Source organism: Montipora capricornis, chromosome 1 (assembly GCF_036669925.1).
Source record: "Montipora capricornis isolate CH-2021 chromosome 1, ASM3666992v2, whole genome shotgun sequence".
NCBI lineage: Eukaryota > Metazoa > Cnidaria > Anthozoa > Scleractinia > Acroporidae > Montipora > Montipora capricornis.
In genome coordinates this window covers 53,426,213-53,433,829 of record NC_090883.1, presented here as the reverse complement: position 1 = coordinate 53,433,829, position 7,617 = coordinate 53,426,213, and the positions used below count along the sequence as shown (strand labels likewise).

Genomic DNA, 7,617 nt, shown 5'->3' with positions numbered 1-7,617 from the left:
TTGACAAGAAACTTGATGTGTTTGTTCTCTACATTGGTGAATGCAGCCACTAACTGTCCATTGTGGATAAACTCCAGACCAACTCTTCTTTCAATTTAATCTTTGTTCTTCGCAGGGCATCAATAATGGTGTCCCTTGTAAGATGTTAGTTTAAAGAGTTTGTTTAAGTTATTTCCCATTTCATAGGGCACTGTGGTTGCCAGATTCACTTTCAAACTTATCATGGAAATGTAAATCAATACCAGTGAAAAGTCAGTCCCTTGAATTGTTGATAGAAAATTTATTTAAATGCATATTGAAACATCAGTTGAGGAATATTTTTTTTCCCACTTTGTGAACCTAACATACATTGCTGCCATTTGTTTATTGCTTGGTCATTCAATGTCTTGATCCCATCAAGTAATTTATTTTTTAGGTATTGTGTATCTTAATCTAAAAACTTAACTGTTTGCTTTTTGGAGCCCTTTTGCGGCATATTTAGATAGGCAGGAAATGTTCCACATTTTATGGTAAATAGTTCTGCATAGTTTTAAGGAACATTGCAGCCAAATCTAATTGAATATGAGACTAAAATATGCTGTTTGACATTTTGTGAATTTAAAGACTATTAATATTGTTTGCGTTTGTTTTAAAAGGCTTAAGGTTGGCACTCAAAAGTGTTCCTTCTATGATCTTATTCTGTAAAGATTACCTTCGGAGAATTGAATCAAGGCCAGTTTTTTCTTCTAGCTTCTTTCCCCAGTGCCCTCTGAGAATGGAGTTCATTTGGTTTTGCCCAATGTTGAAAGATGAAACAATGCCTAAACCAGCCAGCCACAAGGAATACTTCATGGTGCTTTTTTACAAACATGGGCATGAGGGTGCTCGTAAGCATCGGAGCATTGTTTCGCATGCTTAAGTGTTATTATAAATAATCTATTTCTCTAAGAGAGTGTTCTTTTCTTGTTGGTCATTCAAAAATTGTTGGAATAGCTTGTTTGAGCTGTTGGATAGACGCAGAGCATTTCATGAGGCCCTCCTGGGGAGAAGAGTCCTTGTTCCCCAATTACTTTCAAACTTGTTCACAGCTTTTTGATCCCTAAAATTTATATTGGTTTTCTTCCCTTGTTCCCTAAAATATTTTGATATTGTTAAAAAAACCAGTGAGGAACATTAAATTTTAGTTAACTAAATTTTGAAATTTTAGATACTAGATATTTTATTCATATTCCTACATTTTTATGTATATATTTCTTTTTTTCTTTAATATTATTTTGTGGAAAACCTGTAAAATAGCTTCAGCTAAGTGTTTCTATCCACGTTAAATAAAGATTATGTATGTATGTATGTATGTATGTGTGTATGTATGTTACTCTGTTCCCCAGTTTAAATTAGCCATGTTCTTTTTTTCCCCAAACCCCTGGGAGTGCCTCTTTGTTGATGTTGATTCTCTTATTGGCCTAATAGCAATTCACTGTTGAATTGCAAGACACAGCAAGTTCTTATTTGGGATTGAGGGAAAAATAAATTTTCGCACAATAAAAGAAACACAATTTTGACTGCCCCTTCTAGATCTTGCTCTTTTCAGACATGAACCAGGTTGTTTGCACCTTTCTGGCGACCTGCGGGAGGGCAAGCTCTAGAAACCCTTCCTTAGCGAGCCTTCCACTGAAAAACTTTCCAAGTCTGGCTTTCCGGTGTTAGGGGCCGAGGTTTTTGTGCAAAATTCATCAGCGGCTTCCTTGCAGCTTCTAAAAGGTGTTCCTTCGGGCAATGGTTAGTAAACGTTTTGTAGTGCTTATACAAATTTTCGCTACTTGAAAATGTATGTTTACGCGAAAAAAATATCAGCTTGGCAATTTTTCTTTCCCGATACTCCATTTAAAGTGAACGTGAGCGCCATTAGTAATAAAGGTCCAGAAAACCATTTAAAACATTTTGTGGCAATTTTTTTGTCAACAAACTTGGGTTATCGGCGAGCAGAATTCGAACGTGACCTGTTGTGCTTTGGCTTTTATTTGTGCTTTTTCTAACTATTCTAAGACGAATTCAGGCTGGTATTTTCGAATCAAGTGCAAGAAGACGGCAAAACCGGATCGATATTTATTTGAGTTAACTTCGCGAATAAAGACTTTGACCGCGTCCTTACGTAGATCAACAAAAATCTCATTTACGAACAACCGAAATGCACTGTTTCCTGTGAAGGGGCAAATGATTGACAGGATAGCACGGTTTTGACTGCCGCGCGCACTGCGGGCGCAGGTTCCGTATGCAAGGATTTGATTCCCGTTCAAATGCGACCGAAATAAGGACCTAGTGGATGCAAAATAAAAGAATTAGATTTTATAAATGAAGGACTCAGTTATGTAGGTGTCTGTGGCAATCAACTAAACTAAAAACACCGCGTAAAGAACTATTTTAACCAATCAACAAAAAAGTTAAAGATAGTATCGAAATAAAGGATAAACTACCCGATTCCAATTTTAAAAAAAGGTGAAGCTGCTGTAGAAAGTTCAACATGACAAATTCAAAAGAAAACCTTGAACTTGTCAGTAGAGGTTCAGTGGCGGATCCAGACCAAGGGCTAAGGGCGGGGGGGGGGGGGGGGGGGTTGTCTCGAAAAAAAATTTGCACTTTCGCGGTTTTTGGTGGTGTTGTCTGCAAAAATTACAGGACATTTTAAAAGGACTTTACTTTTAACATCTAAAAATAGGAGGGGGAAGGGGGCCTCCGGGCCCGTCCCCTGGATCCTTCATAGAGACAGTGAATTTTTCAATGTTAATAGTGGCTAATTTGAAGTAACAATGCTCTGCAGAGCAGACTTCTTTTGATTAAAGTTTTCGAGGAACTTTCGTCGAAAGGCCGCCATATTGGAAGCGCAACAAGGAGAGAATTGGGACTAGTGTGCTGACGTCCTCTCCCTTAAAATCATTTTTCGCTCGCCCCAGCGCTCTTTCAGTTTCTTTGTACTAGAAAGCACTATAGAGTAAATCGAAGGGTTATTCATCGCTTTTTACCCAAATATATGCCTGCTGTACAGGCTAAAGGAACAACTAACCTGTGAACAGGCTTTCTCTCCACATGCGAGGTAAAAATCTTTTGACTCAGTTTAGCTTTTGACCGAGCGTCAGTCGTCGAAGTTAACCCCAAAGTATACGTAGGACCGGTTCACAGGCTTAAGGAACAGCAAATTTTACGCACGGGTTCAGATTTATTGACTGCCATATTTCCAATTTTGCGGATCAATGTCGTCGACTGGCATTTTCTTCCTTCTCCAACCAACGTTTGGTGAACCATCAAATACAAACTGTAATAGGTCCGTGATATGGATGTGTGTGAACTACAGTGTTACCAAGAACCCAATTGCCTCAGTATTAATTAAAAAAAAAAAGCGAATAGGAAAGGCCTTTCCAAATGTGATCTGAACAACGCCACTCATCGAACACCGTCGTCACGAGCTGTTGGACAAAGAAAATTACTTCTATCACGGAGGTGATGCAGGACCAACAGTTGAGATAAATTTCTGTTTTTCTTGCTTTGTTGCTTTCATTTCTTCTTTGATAACGACGACGACGACGACGATGACGACGACGACGACGACGACGACGACGACGACGACGACGACGACGATGAAAGTGACGATGACGGTGACAATGACGAAGACGATGACGAGAACAACAACAATAATCTCAACCTGCATATGTGGCAACGACCGGGAATCTATTTCGAGCCACTTTGGTGGACGGAGAGTGTTTACACCACCAAGGCAACTCTGCTCTCCTCTGGTTCTTTCGCCTCCTTTTTCCGTCTCCCTCCCTCTTACGATTCTCGTTGTTGCTGTTATTCTTTATCGTCATCCTCTCGACATTACTTTTTAATTAATTAACTTTTTAAACTGCGCACCATAAAAATGCAGCAAAATAATTTTACAGTCAGTAATAATAAAGTGCCCACTGCTCCACTTATTACTTTTCTACTTCTTTTTTGTTTTTAGAACGCTTGTGAAGCAGACCATATTGTGAACGAAGGTATTTGCCAATCACGATACGCAGACAAGGGATATGGTTGTGATTACTTCTTTTTGGATTTTATTACATTTTGCAGTTTTTGGCTTCGTGTATACTTGTATAACAACACATAACAATACTTACAATGTACTGCTTACGAAGCACAGCATTTCGTCGGTTCAACGAAAAGTAAATAACGCTTTAATTAACACAATATGTCAAAAAACATTACCTTCTCCACAGTTCATACAAACACATTCACTTACTATGTTCAACTAACCACACAAAGTTAAAGTGGAATGCACTATTTTGAAGAATCTCGTGTGCGTATGTTACAGGCCAACGTTTTGATAAACTTGCCTTATTTTGGTTTATTCATCTTATTCAGTGATTTTCAAGATTGTGAATTGTCTTTCAAAAGGCCTACTTACACTCGGTATACACACCGGGCATTTTTCCTTTTTAACCTCAAACTAATAAAATGCGATGATTCACGAAGTACTATTAAAATATTGATTTCGAGGGATTTAGGAAATAAAATGGCTACTTTCAATCGTGTTTTGATTGTAGTGAAACGCATATGTGTTGTTAAGTTCCAGATCCTCAATCTTGGACAAAACTCGTTGGGAAAATGTGACGCTCTAATTTGTCTGTGTGATAAAGAGTCAATTCTTCCTACTTTCCCCCCTCCCCCCATTCCAATGTTGTTTTAAAAAGCGACCAAAGGCTTGCACAGTATTTTGCATCACATTATCAACGTTGGTATGGGGGGAAGGGGGGAAGGACCAATATATTTTGTGAGTGCGTGCCAAATGGTGCTTAAGCTAGAATGTTTCCCACGTGCTTTGTCCAAGATTGCTGTCTCCTGGTTCCCCCTGAACGCTACGTTTAATATCTCTGAAATGAGCAATCTAGGATCCCCAGGATTCTCCAAAGAAGTTCTACTAGCTCCAGGGGCGTGTTTCTCGAAAGTCCCGAAACTTTACGGGACATTTTCAGGTGTCTTAATTCCCTCTGTATCTCAAGAACGGAGAGGATTTGAGTAGTCAATTTTCATAGTCAGTTTGCTTCAGTTTTTGTTACCTTAAAAACATGTTCAAAGATCGGCTTTCCTGAACAAGCGGTTGACAAGTTCGCAAATGGCTTTTCCGGCTCGAAAAGTTTTCGGGAATTTCGAGAAAAGGGTCCCAGGTCCGGACGGTAAAGAAAAGGGCTCGTATAGTATTAATCTTCGAAGAAATGGCAATATCAACTTTCTGAACGGGGGAGGATATTTGGACGTGCGTTATTCAATGACAATTTTATGTTGGTTGTACTATGATTCCCATTATCAAATCAAAGGTGGCGTCGTTCGTTAACTAAATGGAATGGGGCTGTATGCTTCCGAAGGGAGTCTCAAAGTAAAGTTAAAAGAGGAAGATATGGCAATATAACACACGTTCTTCAGGATTCCTCTTCGGCAGGTGGCTGGAAATTTGTGGGTGCGAACTATAATAACGAATCGGGAGATGTCAAGTTGTGGATTTACGGAGAAATGATCCACAAGCTTCCTCGGAGACCCAGTGGCGGTTAGTTGGGGCGAGAGGAAATAAATCGGGCAAAGAAATGAAGCGTCGCAGGTTTATAGTGCGACGCTTCATTTCTTTGCCAGATTTATATCCTCTCGCCCCAACTAACCGCCCCTGGGTCTCCGGCCGAGGATGATCCACAAGAAAAACATTATGAAAAAATTTTGAACTGATAGCACAGTTTAACCTTAAAATAGGAGGCCAATGTTTCGAGGAAAGGGTGGCACAATTGCAAGTTCACAATGTTCCCTTGATCGAGGAGAAATACATAAAGTGTACGAGAGATTTAAGACTAAAAATGAGTCTCAGAGTAGTACGAGCTTCTCGCTCTCAAAAAGAAGGTTGCGTTTCTTTGGGAAAGTTTGAATCCACTCACAGTACCGATGGCAGGACGCATTTTTTGAAACTAAAGTAATGAACTCGAGACGGCGCCGACTGTGCGAAAACGGACTAAGTTCTACATGGACAGCACTCTTTTTGAAGTATCTGCTTTGAGAGATAAACATTTTGCACTATCCAAATGCATTTTCTTTACTTTTGGAGAGATTGATATTTAAGATTTGCGTTAAAAGTTTCCCAAAAAAGCACAGAGGCGACGGTTAGTCAGTCATTGCAAAGTACATTTGTTGCTAATCAATGGTTGCGAGTTGCTCCGAATCTTAACACAGCCTTGTTCCCAGGGTCTCTCATCTTTCCGTCCCCTCGCTTCAGTGGACGGAAAGATGAGAGAACCTGTGAACGAGTTCTATCTGAACAATGCTTGACTGTTCATAAATGGCATGAACGGGAGTGGACGTGCAGGGAGACAATCAAAAATTAAACGTCCTGTGTGATCACGTCTTCCACGTACAGGTTCGAGGTCACACCCCACTCGGCGCGAAGGCAATTTACCATCATATCCAACACACAACAACGGAAAAGTATTTGAATGTATTAAGGCCGGTACACACGAGGGAGCTTGCTCCTGAAACACGCTTCCGAAACACGCTCCCGGGTAAGTACCCCAACCAGTACACACGAAGGACACGACGAGGGAGCTGAATGATGAAACGACCCGATTGGGGCATGGGAACCTTGAAAGTGAGTTCGTAATGAGTTGTGGATGAAAAAAATAAACCAATTTGATTGGCCAACTGGAGACACGTCATGTCACGGCATGCAAATTTCAGTACACACCAAGGAGCTTGCTCCTGAAACAGAGTCGTGCACAGATTTGCCTCTGGAGCTTGCTACCTCATATCAAACCAGTTTGATATGAGGGAGCAAAAGTTTTATTGCGCAACATATTTATTCGCTAGAAATCGTTGGTGCAAACGAGGGAGCTTTCCTCCGGGAGCGTAATGCAGGAGCGTGCTGCGGGAGCAAGCTCCCTGATGTGTACCGACCTTTACAACTTTTGTTTTTCTTTTCGTTGCCTTTATCATTACGAAAGCTGCCCATTTTTGGATTATTCAACTGCTGACGCGAGAGATTCGTCCAATGGTAGAAGCGAAATACTTTTGTGGCTATGCAGGAATCCGAGCCAATAAAAAACCAGAAATATTTTACATGAATAAAAATGAATGCAATTTCTCCTTATGTCTTATTTCAGCACTTTCACTCAGCTCCACGACAATCTCAGAGGACGCATTTTACGTCAGAAGTCTTGAGATTTTCCACGCTCCTATCATGTGGAATAACTCGGAGTGGTTACTGTCTTACTGTGCCTCCTCTCATGGATGGAATGTCCACAGCAGATGCGACGGCCTTAATAATACAATCACTATAGTTCAAGTCGAGTCCTACATATTCGGAGGATACACGGACATCCCTTGGGGTAAATGTAAAATAGTTCACTGTTCTGCTCACTAAGACGTCAGAGGTATGTGGGGAGGTATGTCCCATTACAAATAAGGGAATTCTCGTGGAGAACTGAAATAATCCTTTAACAAAGAAGACCAACCGGGCTTGGTCCTACGTTTGGTAAATAAATAAATAAATAAATAAATACATGAATTTATTAAATACTCAACCGATTGTAATACGGAGTTTTCTATGGAAACATATAGCAATTAAGTAATTTT

At 40.2% G+C, this 7,617-nt stretch overlaps 1 protein-coding gene across 1 annotated transcript in view; it reads left to right on the top strand.

The window, feature by feature from the left end:
- The window catches only part of LOC138050135 (uncharacterized), a 347,595-nt gene that overhangs the window by 41,743 nt on the left and 298,235 nt on the right, over positions 1–7,617 (top strand). The gene's annotated exons all lie outside the window — the stretch shown is intronic.